Raw genomic sequence first — 16,856 nt, 5'->3', positions numbered from 1 at the left:
TTGGCAACATCAATTATTCAAAAGCTAGGAGGAAGAAAACAGTCAAGCATTCAAAATAAGTATTTGTTAATGCTTCACAGTTAAATACTCCTGTATCTGTGTTCACTATAATAATGCTGTTCAAATTGCTAACAGTATTTATATTACAATTCTATACATGTGCATTCAGATTAGTTTCTAATTTTGAGTGCAGGGTTTATATCTGATAGATTATCTAATACCTATGCTACCTTGAAAAAAATAAGCACCTTGCAAATGTTTACTGAGCAAATGTTTTTTACGTCCTTGCACTAACTCATAGCAAAATACACAATTGTTTCATTACAAAGCTGATTTATACTTACTAGTTGATACAACTGCACTTGGTTTCAGTTATTTGCTTTCCCAATCCACACCACATTAAAAGAGCAAATTAGACAAAGAAAAATGAAGAATTAGCGGTAAGTACACAGGCAGTTACAAGAAATGAGAACATGGTGAAAAAATATCCGTCCTTAAAAAAAAAAAGCCTAGAATTCCCCTCTAAAAGATCACACAAAATAAATAAAAAATTAATACTTGAGTTTTTTAATGGATATTCCAATATCCTGGCATTTTTAATAACATGGAATACCAGTGTATTAAAGTTGAGCACGTTAAATAAAATTCATGACAACTAAATCATTATCAAAGGGCTAAAGTATGTTTGGTATAGGCATACCTTGGAGATATTATGGGTTAGGGTCCAGACCACCACAATAAGGTGAATATTGCAATAAAGCAAGTCACATGAATTTTTTCAGTTTCCCAGTGTGTATAAAAGTTATGTTTACGCTATACTGTCGTCTATTAAGTGTGTAACAGCATTATACCTTTTTTAAAAAAGCCAATGTGTATACTTTAAAAATATTTTATTGTTAAAAATGCTAATGATCATCTGAGCCTTTGACTGGTTTTGCTGCTGGGAGGTCTTGCTTTGATATTGATAGCTGCTCATCAGGGTGGTTGTGGTGGCTATGGCAATTTCTTAAATCACAACAATGAAGTTTGCTGCATCAATTGACTCTCCCTTTCACAAAAGATTTCTCTCTAGCATGTGATGCAGTTTAACAGCATTTTACCCAGAGTAGAACTTCAAAATTGAGTCAATCCTCTTAAACCCTGCCACTGCTTTTTCAACTAAGTTTGTGTAATATTCCAAATCTTTTGTTGTCATTTCAACAATGTTCACAGCATCTTCACCAGTAGATTCTATTTCAAGAAACCACTTTCTCTGTTCACCCATAAGAAGCAACTCTTCATCTATTCAAGTTTGATTATGAGATTGCAGCCATTCAGTCACATCTTCAGGCTCCACTTCTAATTCTAGTTCTCTTGCTATTTCCACCACATCTGCAGTTATTTTTCTCCATTCGTCTTGACCCCCTCACAGTTACCTATGAGGGTTAGAATCAACCTCTTACAAACTTCTGTTCCTGTTGATATTTTGACCTCCTTCCTTGCATCATGAATGTTCTTAATGGCATCTACAATGGTGATTTTTTTCCAGAAGTTTTCCTTTTGCCCAGATCCACCAGAGGAATCACCATCTAGGGCAGCCATCGCCTTACAAAATGTATTTAAGTAATAAGGCTTGAAAGTCAAAATGACTCATGGATCACATGGGCTGAAGAATAGATCGTTGTGTTAGTCTGCATGGAAACATCATTAATCTCCTTGTATATCTCCATGAGAGATCTTGGCTGAGTAGGTGCAATATTAATGAGCAATAATATTTTGAAAGGAATATTCTTATTCCTGAACTGTAGGTCTCAACAGTGGGCTTAAAATATTTAGTAAACCATGCTGTAAACAGATGTGGTGTAATCCAGGCCTTGTTGTTAATACAGCAGAGTAGATTCAGCATAATTCTCAAGGGTTCTAGAATTTAGGAATGGTAAATGAGTATTGGTTTCAACCTCAAGGAACCGGTTACATTAGCTCCTAACAAGAGAGCCAGCCTGCCCTTTAAAGTCATGCACTGACTTCACTTTTCCAGCTACGAAAGCCCTAGATGGCATTTTCTTCTACTAGGCTGTTTTATCTCCATTGAAAATCTTTTGTTTAGTGCAGCCACCTTCATCTTCTGGAGAACGTGCTGTAGCTTTTCCATCAGAACTTGCTGCCTTACCTCACACTTTTATGTTATGGAGACTTCTTGCCTTAAACTTCAACAACCAATCTCTGCTAGTTTCAAATTTGTCTTCTGTAGCTTCCTTACCTCTCAGCCTTCATAGAATTGAAAAGAGTTAGGACTCTGCTCTGGATTAGGCTTTGGCTTAAGGCATTGTTGTGGCTGGGTTGATCTTCTATCCAGACCACTCAACCCTTTTCCACATCACTACTAAGACTGTTTCACTTTCTTATCATTCAATTAGAGAAGCATTTCAATTTCCTTCAATAACTTTTCCTTTGCATTCACAAGTTGGCTAACTGTTTAGTGCAAGAGACCTAGCTTGCAGTCTATCTTGGCTTTTAACATGCCTTCCTCCCTAAGCTTAATCATCTCGAGCTTTTGATTTAAACTGAGAAACTTGCAACTTTTCCTCTCACTTGAACACTTAGAGATCATTGCATATTAACAGACCTAATTTAAATATTGCTGTGGACACCCAAGTAGAGGAAGAGAAATGAAGGGAATGCCAGTTGGTGAAACAGTCAGAACAAACACAACATGTATTAAGCTGCACTACTGTGGTGCTTCAAAACAATTCCAATAGTAACATCAAAGATTATGGTTAGAATATTTAAAGAAAAAAAATTACCCATTAAAGATCACACTACTGGCTGGGCACGGGGGCTCATGCTTGTAATCCCACCACTTTGGGAGGCCGAGGCAGGTGGATCACCTGAGGGGAGGAGTTAAGAGACTAGCCTGACCAACATGGTCAAATCCTGTCTCTACCAAAAATACAAAAATTAGTTGGGCATGGTGACAGGTGCCTGTAATCCCAGCTACTTGAGAGGCTGAGGCAGGAGAATCGCTTGAACCAGTGGGGGGGCAGAGGTTAGAGTGAGCCAAGATTGTGTCATTGTACTCTACCCTGGGTGACAAGAGTGAAACTCCATTTCAAAAAAAGAAAGAAAAAAAGAAAGAAAATGATGTGCATGCCACCATGCCTGGCTAACACTTGTACTTTTCATAGAGATGGGGCTTCCCCATCTTGCCTAGGCTGGTCTTGAACTCCTGGGCTCAAGTGATCCACCCACCTCAGCCCCCAAAATGTTAGCATTATTGGCGTGGGCTACCACCCCCCACTTAGACAGATTTATTTACTGGAAGTGCTAGACATGATTTGTATATATACACATAAAAGCGATAAAATATTTTGTTTATGCTTATAGTCAAACTGGAAGTCTGCCTAAACCTTGCAAAATATAAAAGTATCAAATTATATACCATAAATAAGCAATATGTTCCCAGAAAGTTCTTTTACTTTATTTAGAAAATACACATTCACATAGTTATACTCAAAGAATATCAGATCAAGTAGTTTAAGCAATAAATATCTCTTCTTAAAAATGCAAACTTCATAATGTTTTGAGTAAGTAACGCATCATTGTAAAGAGGTTCTTTAAGCGGAAAAGAATGGCTATACAAGCTATTCCTAACTTTTTCCCTCTACTAGAATATAAGTTTCACCAATGCTGTTGAGAATACTATTTTATGATATTAAAATCTCAATAAAAGCTAACAAGAATTCTGACACTGACACTCTGGTTTCCTTACTGGGGGGTAATGGGTACACATTAGAATCTCGGATCCTGCTAATCCATATAGCAGCTTTAAAGTATAAATTTCAAAAACATGCTCCTTCCACAGGCAGATGCAACTGGACTCCAAGGAGGATAGGCCAAATTTCAGCTCCCACTCTTTCTAGCATAGTTCTTCAGGGAATACCCTAACCCCGTTAATCACTTGGAGAACTTTTTAAAAAGTTTCCTAGGTCTGGACCTCATTCAGCACTGATCTTTTTTTAAAGTTCCCCAGGTAATTCAAATGTACAGCCAGGGCTGAAAACTTCTATTTTAATGTCAACTGAGACCACGAGAGTAGAACTTACCCTCTTCCTTCTGAAAACAACTGTAAAATTGGTTAAAATACATGAAGCAAGTTTTTCAAGCACTGAGGAACAAGCACTAGACAGGCAAAGCATCAGGAAAATATAATGTGCAATCAAGAGATAAAATCAGCCAATAGAGAGACACCAAGATAATTGAGATGTCTGAATAAGTAGGCAATTTTTTAAAAAGTTACTTTATTTTTTTTTTTTACAGCAGTTTTAGGTTTACAGAAAAACTGATCAGAAAGTATGAAGAGTTTCCATATTGCCCTTCCTCCCCCCACCACCCATCCAGCTTTCCCTGTTATTTACATCTTGCGTTACTATGGTACATTTGTTTCAACAGATGAACCAATATTAATATATCATTATTAAAGTCCATTATGTCCATTAAGGTTCACTCTTGGTGTGGTACATGGGGTTTGAAAAATATATAATGACATGTATATACCATTACAGTTTCATACAGAATATTTTTACTGCCCCCCAAATCCCCTGTGCTCTACCTACCTGTCCCTCCCTCTGTCCCCCAGAGCCCCGACAACACAGATCTTTTTGCTGTCACCATAGTTTTTCTTTTTCCAGAATGTCGTATAGTTGAAATCATACCGTATATGTAGATTTTTCAAGCTGGCTTCTTTCAGCCTGCATTATGCTTTCGAGGTTCTTCTATGTCTTTTCACGACTTCACTGATCATTTCTTTTTATTGCTAAATAACATTCCATTGTATGAATGGACAACAGTTTGTTTATCCAGTTACCTATTGAAGGACATCTTGGTTGCTTCCAAGTTTTGACAATTATGAATAAAGCTGCTTTATGTGGAGGTTTTTGTGTGGACATAAATTTTCAATTCATTTGGGTAAACACCAAGGGGTGTGATAGCTGGATTATATGATAAGAATATGTTCAGTTTTGTAAGAAACTACCAAAGTGTCTTCCAAAGTGGCCATCCTATTTTGTGTTCCTACCAGGAATGAATGGGAGTTCCTGTTGCTCCACATCTTGCCAACATTTGCTGTTGTCAGAGTTTTGGATTATAGCCATTCTTATAGGTATACAGTGGTTATCTTGTTTTAATTTGTAATTCTCTAATAACGTATAATAATGGATATTTTATTTCCCCCATATAGAAGGCTAGAGTTGCATATTTCTCTTCCCCCCAGGTCAGTGAGGCTCTGGTAAGATAGTTTCTACTGAAGCACATTTTGTTAAGGACAGAATGATCTGGATGTATTTCAAAATGGCTACATTCCCTCCCCACCATCTGGAAGTATGCGGGGCTTTTCTGCAATTTTCATTGAAAGAACCTGGGAGGGCTCTTGGAAGTGAAAATCATGAAAGTATGGGATCCCCTAAGAACCCTCTTCACCCCTGCCAGGAGTTTTTAACTCATCTGTCCATACTGAGTCTCCAGGAATTCATCAATTATAAGTTTTCCTATTGCAGGACTGGCTACAGTGGTGATTTCTGTTCATGGGTTTTTGTTCCATTAAGATGGAATTCTCTGTAACTGGCTATCTGACTCACCAATTTTGGGGACAGGAATTTGCCTGTGACCTTAATTCTCTGATAAATCTAAGAAGAGTTGTTGATTTTTCAGTTCATTTAGCTTTCTTCTGGTTAGGATGGGAGTAACAACTTCCAAAGCTCTTACATGCTGGATCAGAAACTAGAATTCTAAGCAAGCACTTTTAAACAATGATTATAAATTGCCCAGTGACTGAAAGAAGCTGGTCATAAACAGTAAACAGACAGGGCTTCTCAGCATAAAAATGGAACTATTACACATGAAGACAACCAAATGGAAATTTAAGAAGTTAAATACATAATATCTGAAATGAAATTTTACTAGACGAGATTAAGAGCAGATTAGTTGCTACAGAAAAGAGTTAATTAATTTGAAGACAGAATAACAGAAATTATTCCGTCTGAAGAGCATAGAGGATAAACTGCTGAAAAACAAGAGTATCAAAATGATATAACATACATATAGTTAGAGTACCAGAGGGAGAAGAGAGGGAAAGAAATGGGGCAGAAAATATATCTGAAGATATAATAGCAAATCTCTTTAAAACTGGTAAAAATAACCTAGAGTCCCAAGGATGTCAGCAAATCCTAAGCAAGATAAATACAAAAAACCAAACAACAAAAACAACAAAACTCCAACAAGGCATATCATAGTCAAACTGCTGGAAAACAAAGACAAGGTGAAAAATCCTAAAGGCAGCCAGAGGGGAAAAATAGTATAAATAACTGAGTATAAATAATAGTATAAACTACAGAGATAGTATAAACAATAGTATAAACTACAAAGTTTAATCAGACTACAGAGGCCAGAAGATAATGGTACTTTTTAAAGTACTCAAACAGAGGGGGGAATCTGTCAATCCAAGGTTAAACAATGCTATGGACCAACTTGAGCTGATTGAGATTTATAGAATACTCTACCTAAAAAATTTAGCAAAGCAATACAGTAAAAGGTCAATATGCAAAAATCAATTATACCTCTATATCCTAGTAGCATCTATTTGGAAAATAAAATTTTAAAACCATTTATAATAGTATCAGATAATATAAAATGCTTATGAGTAAACTTAAGGCATAAAAACTACAAAAGCAGATTTTAGAGAAACGGAAAGTCTAAATAAATGGGGAGCTAAATAGAAAGCTATATCATGCCCACAAATTGTCTGAATCAATATGGTTAAAGAGGTAATTGTCCCTAAATTGATCTTTAGATTTTACTTAATGTAAACTGAAATTCCAAGAGGATTAAAAAAAATAGAGAAACTGACATGATTTAAAATTTTCTTTGGAGGAAAGGTTTTCCAATAAAAGCCAGCAAGACGAATTCTAAAAGAGCTGTTAACACTTGATTTGAAATTTATATAGAATTGCAAGAGATCTAGAATAGCCAAAACAATCTCAAAAAAGAAGAAAACCTTGGAGGACTTAGGCCATTACCTGACTGCAAGACTTAGTATAATATTACAACAATAAAGTTAGCATGGTATTTATTAACATACAGATGCACAACAGGCCAATGGAACAGGAAAAAAGGTCAAGAAATAGACTCATGCTTATTAGTCAATTGATTTTCAACAAAGATTTTAAGGCAATTCAATAGAGAAAGAAAAATCTTTTCAATAAATGATGCCAAAAACCTGAACAGAAAAAAAAAAAAAAGAAAAAGAATCTTGACCCATACACCTCATACCAAATTAAAAAATTAATTCAAGATGACCCATGGTCCTAAATGTAAGATCTATAATTCCAATGCTCTCTAAAATAAATACAAAATAATATTTTTCACGACTTGGGCAAAGATTTTTTAGGACACAAAAGCACTAAACATAAAAGAAAAAAAAAGATAAATTGTACTTAGATAGTCTCATCAAAATATATCACTGAGAAAATGAAAATATAAACCTCAGACTAGGAGAATTTAATAAATATGTTTGACAATGGACCTGTAACTAGAATATATATAAATATTCTTAATAAGTCAGTAATAAAAGGCAACCTAATTTAACATTTTGCAAAACTAAAGTCATAACAAAAACCCTCAATATCAGGAGTCAGCAGAGAAATGCAAAATAAAACCATAATGAAATTCCACTTTACCCCTACTATAGTAGGTAAAGACTAATGACACCAAACAATACAAGCATGTGGAACAACTGAAACTCTCATACATTAATGTTAGGAGTTTAAAACTGTACAGCCATTTTGGGAAAAAAAATATTTTTATTAAGTTAAAGATAAATCTACCCAATGACTAAGCAATTTTACTCCTATGTATGTAAGCAATAGAAATAAAAACCTATGTTCACAAAAAAGATCTATAGAAGAATGTTCATAGCATCTTTATTCAGAATAGTCAAGAGGAACAGATAAATGAATTCTGGTATATGACACCATAAAATACTCCTCGACAATAAAGAGAAATGAACTACAAATATATACAACAACATGGACTAATCTAAAAGAAATTATGTTGAATGAAGCAAATGAAAATTCTATTTCTAATCAAGACAGTAGTTGCTTACGGGGTGTAGGAACTGACCGAAAAGCAGCACAAAGTCATTTTGTGAAGTAACGAAATAATTTTCTTGAAGTATTGAGTAGTTTTCAAAATACGTTACAATGATAATTCAATAAGTTCATACAGCCATGCTCCACATAATGACGTTTAAGACAATGATGGATCGCATATAGGATGGTCTTTCCTAAAATTATAATACCATATTTTTACTGTACTTTTTCTATGTTTAGATAGGCTTGGATACACAAATACCACTGTGTTGCAACTGCCTACAGTATTCAGTACAGTCACATGCTATACAGGTTTGTAGCATAGGAGCAACAGGCTGTATACTACCTAGTGTAGCAGACTATACTATCTAGCTTTGGGTAGTATACTCTATGATGTTCACACAATGATGAAATCACCTAACAATGCATTTTCCAGAAAGTATCCTAATCATTAAGTAACACAAGACTGTGTAAGTGTTTATGCAACCTAGATCTCCTGAATATAAAGTTTCTGGGCTTTAGTCTCTCTGAGGACTCTCAATTTTTAAAAAACATCAAATATATCCTGATATCAAGCATGAGAATCTATGGTAACATAGATATACACTAATTAAATTGAGATTAGAAATCCTTTTCTCTCCCCCTTACCATGTGGATCTTTTCCATTGCATGTAATAATTATTCCAAGAAAACTGTATTAGTAGCAGTTATAAGCACAATACTTTCTCTTAAGGGTTAAGTTATATCTTTAAAATTTTTTATTATGAAGATAACTGCTAAATATATTTATCTTAATTTACAGGATTTCTTTTAATGGGGGAAAAAAAAATTTAAGATTTTTCCTGCTGCCCTGATGTCCCGTGCACCAAAGGATATTATCAAGAGGGTTAAAAAGCAACTCACAGAATACAGAAAAACATTTGCAAATTATGTATCAGATAAGGGCCTAGTTACCAGAATATATAAATAACTAAAACTCAACAACAAAAAGACAAACGACCCAATTAAAATATGGGGAAAGGACCTGAATATACATTTCTATAAAGGAGATACATGAATGGTCAATAAGCATATGAAAAGGTGTCCAAGGTCACTAGTCATTAGGGTACTGCAAATCAAAGCTACAATGAAAATATCATCTCCCCCTTACTAGGTTGGCCATGACAAAAACCCTAAAACAAAAAGCAGAATATAACAAGTGTTTCTGAGTATATGAAGAAATTAGAATCCTTGTACATTGCTGGTGGGAATGTAAGGTGGTGCAGCTGCTGTGGAAAACAGTGAGGATGTTCCTCAAAAAGTTAAACATAGAATTATCATATGACTCAGCAATTCCACTCCTAGGTATATACCCCAAATAACTAAAAACAGGTATTCAAACAAATATTTGTATACAAATTTTCATACCAGCAACTATTTACAGTAGTCAATAGGTAGAAAGAACTCAAATGTTTATCAATGGACAAACATATAAAATAATGTAGTATACCCATACAGTGGAATTCTGCTATAAAAATAAATCATTATATAATACCACACATCTACAGCCATCTGATCTTTGACAAACCTGAGAAAAACAAGAAATGGGGAAAGGATTCCCTATTTAATAAATGGTGCTGGGAAAATTGGCTAGCCATAAGTAGAAAGCTGAAACTGGATCCTTTCCTTACTCCTCACACAAAAATTAATTCAAGATGGATTAGAGACTTAAATGTTAGACCCAATACCATAAAAACCCTAGAAGAAAACCCAGGTAATACCATTCAGGACATAGGCATGGGCAAGGACTTCATGTCTAAAACACCAAAAGCAATGGCAACAAAAGCCAAAATTGACAAATGGGATCTAATTAAACTAAAGAGCTTCTGCACAGCAAAAGAAACTACCATCGGAGTGAACAGGCAACCTACAGAATGGGAGAAAATTTTTGCAATCTACTCATCTGACAAAGGGCTAATATCCAGAATCTACAAAGAACTCAAACAAATTTACAAGAAAAAAACAATCCCATCAAAAAGTGGGCAAAGGATATGAACAGACATTTCTCAAAAGAAGACATTCATACAGCCAACAGACACATGAAAAAATGCTCGTCATCACTGGCCATCAGAGAAATGCAAATCAAAACCACAATGAGATACCATCTCACACTAGTTAGAATGGCAATCATTAAAAAGTCAGGAAACAACAGGTGCTGGAGAGGATGTGGAGAAATAGGAACTCTTTTACACTGTTGGTGGGATTGTAAACTAGTTCAACCATTATGGAAAACAGTATGGCGATTCCTCAAGGATCTAGAACTAGAAGTACCATATGACCCAGCCATCCCATTACTGGGTATATACCTAAAGTATTATAAATCATGCTGCTATAAAGACACATGCACACGTATGTTCATTGCGGCACTATTCACAATAGGAAAGACTTGGAATCAACCCAAATGTCCATCAGTGACAGACTGGATTAAGAAAATGTGGTGGCTCAGGCCGGGCGCGGCGGCTCAAGCCTGTAATCCCAGCACTTTGGGAGGCCGAGACGGGCGGATCACGAGGTCAGGAGATCGAGACTATCCTGGCTAACACGGTGAAACCCCGTCTCTATTAAGAAATACAAAAAACTAGCCAGGCGAGGTGGCCGGCGCCTGTAGTCCCAGCTACTCGGGAGGCTGCGGCCGGAGAATGGCGTGAACCCGGGAGGCGGAGCTTGCAGTGAGCTGAGATCCGGCCACTGCACTCCAGCCTGGGCGACAGAGCGAGACTCTGTCTCAAAAAAAAAAAAAAAAATGTGGCACATATACACCATGGAATACTATGCAGCCATAAAAAAGGATGAATTTGAGTCCTTTGTAGGGACATGGATGCAGCTGGAAACCATCATTCTCAGCAAACTATCGCAAGAACAGAAAACCAAATACCGCATGTTCTCACTCATAGGTGGGAATTGAACAATGAGATCACTTGGACTCGGGAAGGGGAACATCACACACCGGGGCCTATTATGGGGAGGAGGAGGGGGGAGGGATTGCATTGGGAGTTATACCTGATGTAAATGACGAGCTGATGGGTGCTGACGAGTTGATGGGTGCAGCACATCAACATGGCACAAGTATACGTACGTAACAAACCAGCATGTTGTTTACATGTACCCCAGAACTTAAAGTATAATAAAAAAAGAAATCATTATATGGATACATGTAAAACATGGATGAAACTTGGTACATTATTCTAAGTGAAACAAACCAGATACAAAATGTTGTATGATTACATTTATATGAAACATCCAAGATCAGTAAATGAGACTAACCCTTGCCAGGGAATGGGGAAAGGGGACATGGGAGTGATTCCTTACTGTGTACAGGGTTTCCTTTTGGAGTGATGCAAATGTCTTGAAATAAGACAGAGGTGATGGTTACACAACACTGTGACTATATTAAATGCCACTGAATTGTACACATTAAAATTGTTAACAGTTAATTTGTGTTACAAAAAATCTGTTACACTCAAAATTTGTTATCCCCGCCCTCCCCAACAAAATTACACTTTAGGACACAGTTACCTATATGTGTCATATTACGTAACATCTATGCCTTTGAATCTTCTACTTTGGTGGTGCTGTCAACAAACGTTTTGATTTCCTAGCTATTAGACCATTGGCAGCATACTTAGTGTTCTACAGTATTTTTTTTATGATTAATTCCAGTGAATACAGCAAATGGCATGTTCTCTAATTCAACTGGAAAAAAATCCAAAACTATATTTTATACCACCAAGTTGATACTGAAAACTACGTTTGAGATTGTGTTTCTCTTTGCTTGTAAAACATAAACAGTATAGCAAACCAGCATCATAATAAATGGTATTCTAATGTTATAAGTTTGTACTACTATTTTGTTTGAAGTCTTAACTTACATTTCATTTTTAATATTTTGCAAATTCATGGGAAAGAGATGAAATGTAGAAATATCAGGTCTGCATCTACTGCTTGGGTTCCCATCCAGTCACTACCATGTACAAGTCATGCAACTTTGGCTGTTATTTCACCTTTCTATAACCTCAATATTTCTTTTATAAAATGGGAATGACAAAGTATTTACTTCATGAGATTGTACTGATGATTAAATGAGTTAACATTTATAAAGCAATTAGTGCCTTACACAGATAATAACTGCTATACACATGTTTATTAAGTAAAAATACAAATAAATTACTATGGTCCGTCTATAAACATTCTGTGGGAAAAACAAACAAAACTTTTCATTTCCAAGAGCACAATATAGTTTATCCATCTATGAAGGTCTCCTTTCAATTTTTAGATGAATTCTTGGGCTTACAGGCAGTGGTCCTGGAAGAATTACCGTAATTTCAATAAAGTATTAGTAACAAACTTGTTGCTATGAACTCAAAAACATAAACAGGCGGCCGGGCGCGGTGGCTCAAGCCTGTAATCCCAGCACTTTGGGAGGCCGAGACGGGCAGATCACGAGGTCAGGAGATCGAGACCATTCTGGCTAACACGGTGAAACCCCGTCTCTACTAAAAATACAAAAAACTAGCCGGGCGAGGTGGCGGGTGCCTGTAGTCCCAGCTACTCGGGAGGCTGAGGCAGGAGAATGGCGTGAACCCGGGAGGCGGAGCTTGCAGTGAGCCGAGATCTGGCCACTGCACTCCAGCCTGGGCGACAGAGCAAGACTCTGTCTCAAAAAAAAAACAAAAAAACCATAAACAGGCAACTACAAGGTGGGAGAGAAGTTAGACAAAGAAAAAAGAGGCTAACCTCATAGAAGCAGAGTTCCATTTTATAGTTCAAGGAAAGACACAATTTTTTTTTAATAGAGACAGGATCTCACTATGTTGCTCAGACTGGTTGTAAACTCCCAGCCTCAAGTGATCCTCCCACCTCCACCTTCGAAAGTGCTGGGATTACAAGTGTAAGCCACTATGTCCAGCCAGGAAAGACATGTTAATGTGATGAATTTAAATGAGCAGTATTACAGAATACTAAGTAACTGAATAGCAGAGTCACCATATCAACTTGGATTTTTTTGCTCTAGGTTAGAACCATAAATAATAGTGCATGCATTTTAAGTAAAGCCATATGCTTCCAAAAGGCCCTGCTTCCACATAAGAATAAGCTTGAAATTTGTTTTCTTCTTGACCAAGGAATTCTTTTCTGTATCTAAGATATATTAATACTTCACATACAACATATGTAAAACACAGTTAAACCCTTTGATGCTTTAAGTATGTTATTTGATAGGGTTGCACCAGATATATTGAAATATCATTTACTATTTACCTGAAATTCCAATTTAACTGGGCATTCTGCATTTCATCTGGCAACCCTATGTATTTGGCTGCAGGATCTTTATTTATAAACCTTTGGCATAATAGAACTAAAGATTTATACAAGCTGATGGTTAACATGTCTCTGAAAGACTGTGAAATCAACTGTTACTTTGACTCCACTAACCCTAACAAAAGCTTGTTTAAGTCAGCAATGTTAGCACAAAGCACAAAATCTGGCTCTCTGATCTGCAAACTGAATATATTATTTCCCTAATATTGGACTTATAATTCCAGACACAAGTTACAATCAATATTAAATATGGCATCTCTGATGTTATAATGGGAAGCATTATAACACAACAAGAGGTATCTTTGGAAGCACTAGCAATAAAGATCAGTAAAATTATTGAGGAAATAAACTGCAATGAAAGCAAGTTCTCTATAAGACATACTGTTGAGAGACAATTCTTCATGCGTCTCTTGCATTTCTGAAAGGTTTGTGAGCAGAAACCCTGACTGTCTTTGTTACAGACTATCTTTTCAAGGATGTTCATATTAGAGAAAAGCCTGGGAAAACAGAGATATGTCTCCCTTTGGAGCAAAGAACAGGTTACAGCATTGGTGGATAAACCTTGCTATCTATTATAAAATATTTTGGATCCCTAAGCACAGAGTTTTTCTCCTGTATTGCAATCCACTAGCATAAGCCTGGCCTTTTTTATGTTGGGCTGTGGAAATCTGGGCTCAAGGAAAGAGAACAAATGATAATATTACCATTAATAAGGTCCTTTGTCTCATGTTTTCTGCTGCTATACATGAATCAATCTATGATAGGCTAACTTATTGGCATGTAATTAGGAGGGCAAAATCTCAAGATTCTTTACAGTTCTTGACACATAAAATTCAGGATGATTTCAGATTTTTTTTTGCTTTTTATATAAGTTGTCCCACTTGATCATTCCATTTTAGTTTGAAATGACACAAACATCATTCACTTATCATAAATATTTTATCTTTTTAATTAGTATGGGGCACCTGTAATTCACACACAATAGTCTCTATGATATAGCATGAATGCGTATGGCATATGACTATAGAAGCTCAACAAGTTTGGATGCCTTAATTCGCCAAAAATTTGAAAACCTGAAATCACTGGATCTGAATATTAAAGAATATGGTTGAACCGGTATAAAACTAATTTATTAAATTGTTCTTTTCAAGTATGGATTTACATTTCCTCTTTTTAGTCCAACTCTTTGCTTCATAATTTGCTTTCACACCAATAAGGAGAGATTTCATATCAAGGTTTATTTCTGCGACTTAGCTCAATAGTGCTGCTTCTGAATTCGTTATCAGGCAGCCTATATACTTTATTGTAGCTAAGTCTGTCCCTGTACAAACACTGAATGACCTTTAGACTACTTCAGTTCCTGTAGGCTTAGCACTGTATTCTCAGAAGAACAAGATACTTTATTAGCGAAGTTCCTCCTGAATTGCATAAATGGGAGCGAGATAACACAAAATGCTACCATGGCCACAGTTTTTGTGATACACGGCAAGGCAGGGCAAGGCTTATTCCTGCTTGAGTAACATTAGGACATTCTCTTATTTTGTCTTTATTATCCTTCCATGATTCATTCAGGAATTAAAATAGGCCCTATCCTGGTGTCTGGAATGGGGTGAGAAAAGGGAAGCTCTAGGTAAAATTCCAAAGTTTATCTTTGGTATTCTAGTTTTCCACAAACCTGATTTTTGTCTTGGTCCCCTTTCTTTGTCCTTTCTTCTCAAAGTTGTGTTCACCAGCTGCTCTTTTAAGTTTACCTTCTTGTTCCTATTCCACCCAGAACAGTTTCTTTCCCATTGAATATCAAGCTATAAAGTTGCATCTAATCCTTCTTGTTCCTATTCCACCCAGAACAGTTTCTTTCCCATTGAATATCAAGCTATAAAGTTGCATCTAATCCTTGCAACCATTCTCTTCCCAGAACTTCCATTCAGGTGACACAAACAAAACAATTTAATGGAACTATAATATTTTTCTCTAGTAACACATAGTTAAAAAAAAAAAAAAAAGCCCTGTCTGCTTGTGGGAACTAAATAAAAACATAAAAATTAAAAAACAAAAAAAAAAAAAGAAAAAAAAGAAAAGAAAAAACAAAAAAAAAAAAAGAGAAAAAAATACCCTGAGGATTACCTTTCCCATGTAAAACTATTTCTTGCTACTGGCCTTTACTTCTACTGGTCACTAAAAATAACCTTCGAACAGACTTTTATTTTGTGGAAGAGGTGTCAACTCTCCTCTTAGTTTTATAATGCAGGGGTTGGCAAACTACAGCCTGAGAACCAAATCTGGCCCAACACCTGTTTTTGTAAATAAAACTTTATCGAAACACAGCCACATTCACTTATTCATATACCATCCATGGCGGCTTTCATGTTACAACAGAGTTGAGTAGTTAAGACAAAAATGTGTGGCTCCCAAAGCCCAAAATGTTTACCATTTGGTCCTTAACAGAAAAAGCTGATTCTTGTTCTACAGCATAGAAAACTGGGTCGCTGGTTGTGTATTCTGACATACTTTTCAAGAAAACTTTGCCTGAGGTATTGGTATGCATTCACCTCACCTCTCTATAGAGGTGGACTGGCTTTCAAGTCTTGTCAGAGTCCTAAATTTCCAAAAAAATAATGTCAGTGAGATCCTTTAATGCTTATCAACATCACTTTAATTTACCCTGAAAACTGGCTACCTTTCTGATACTATTACCATAATTCATTGTTATTCAAAATCTTGGTAATGAGAAATGATGTTCATGAAAATTGCCGAAAAAAATACATTCCATTCATTATGTTATTCATTCTAAATTGCTACATTAAGATGATGCCAGACCATTAGTAAGTTGAATACAGTGATTACACTATTTCATCCATTGTAGAATCCTTTTTATTTAACCCTTTAGAGAAGGTGATTGATCTTTAATAAATAACTTCTAAGAAAAAGTCCTATAAAACAACAGTATTTGATGTATGGATCCTATTTGCTACAATATAGCAAAAATAATGAAACAAAACAAAACACACAGGGAGAAAATTACCACCACCAAAAATTGCTTTTTTGAAAAGACAAACAAAATAACAAAGTTCTGGTGAGACAATTCAAGAAAAAAAGAGTGAAGGCACAAACAACTAGAAACTATAATAAAATCAGGAATGAAACTAGAAAACATTAGATATTGTAGATATTAAAAAGATAATTGAAGGATACTATGAACTACTTGATGTCTATAAATTAAAAAAACTTAGAATGGGCAAACTCCTCGAAAAATGTAATTTACCAAAACTGATTGAAAAAAACTGTAATATCCCCCAGTACTGTGTCATCTTAATCTAATCACTGGGAAATATAATACAAACCCAAACTGAAGAATAGTTCACAAACTTACTGGCCAATACT

General features: G+C 35.8%; 1 protein-coding gene and 1 pseudogene across 20 annotated transcripts in view; both read right to left on the bottom strand.

Moving 5' to 3' along the window:
- FAM135A (family with sequence similarity 135 member A) overlaps positions 1-16,856 on the bottom strand; it is a 135,223-nt gene that overhangs the window by 41,194 nt on the left and 77,173 nt on the right. The window lies entirely within an intron of this gene.
- On the bottom strand, positions 6,905-6,959 carry LOC112623957 (annotated as a pseudogene).

The sequence above is a fragment of the Theropithecus gelada genome, chromosome 4 (genome assembly GCF_003255815.1).
Source record: "Theropithecus gelada isolate Dixy chromosome 4, Tgel_1.0, whole genome shotgun sequence".
Lineage (NCBI taxonomy): Eukaryota > Metazoa > Chordata > Mammalia > Primates > Cercopithecidae > Theropithecus > Theropithecus gelada.
This window is presented reverse-complemented; position numbering and strand designations above follow the sequence as displayed.